Here is an 867-nt window from a genome sequence, read left to right as displayed (position 1 = left end):
AAAAAGGGAAGGAAGGGAAGGAGGAAGGAAGAAGAAAGGAATGAAAACGGAAACAAAGAATGAAAAAAGAAACATTAAGAAACAACATCTCCAAAGTTATTTTAGGTAGCATGTTACTCTGAATCATCTGGATGAACCAGCTTTCAAATCTAGATTGCTGCTTCGAGGTAGAAAATGACATCACTATTCTTACCAAAAAAAGGGATAGTAAAGTTAGAAGTGTGGGTTTAGAGTCAGGTGACCAGGTTATAGTCCAACTAAATCTCAGATTCTTTTATGAAAATAGTTGAATGAGAGAAAGTACCTCATAAAATATATTCAGGATTAAATGAAGTCATACATGTAAAACAGGAAGCACAGTGCTGATATGCTAAGCACATTGTTTGACTGTTGTATGATGTTTTTTCATTATTTTAGGGGGAAAAAAGACCACAAAAACCCAAAACAAACAAAAAACAAAGAAGAAGAATAACATTTTATGGGTTAATTTTGGAAATATCATGTCAATACTTGATATAAAAAATTCTTTATACATCAATTTAGAAATCTCAGGAATAGTTATAAGTTCCATAGCTGAAACTTTATGTGCAACACATAGGGAAGAAAAGCCAAAAAGGAATCACAGAGGAAACTTTTCAAAAGAAACAAATGCAAAAATAAATAAATAATAAATAAATAATAATAACTAACTAACTAACTAACTAAATAAATAAATAAATAAATAAAGACAGGGATGCTATGGAAATACAAAAAGAAGCCATGTCTTCTGGTGAAAAAAGTGCCAGAATATTTAAATTCACAACATATGCCTGAGCAGTCCAGAGTGTCCACTTAGTTCTGAGATAAGCGATGCTTCATGGACAAATA

Source organism: Galeopterus variegatus, unplaced genomic scaffold (assembly GCF_000696425.1).
Source record: "Galeopterus variegatus unplaced genomic scaffold, G_variegatus-3.0.2 Scaffold11233, whole genome shotgun sequence".
Classification (NCBI taxonomy): Eukaryota; Metazoa; Chordata; class Mammalia; order Dermoptera; family Cynocephalidae; genus Galeopterus; species Galeopterus variegatus.
This window is presented reverse-complemented; position numbering follows the sequence as displayed.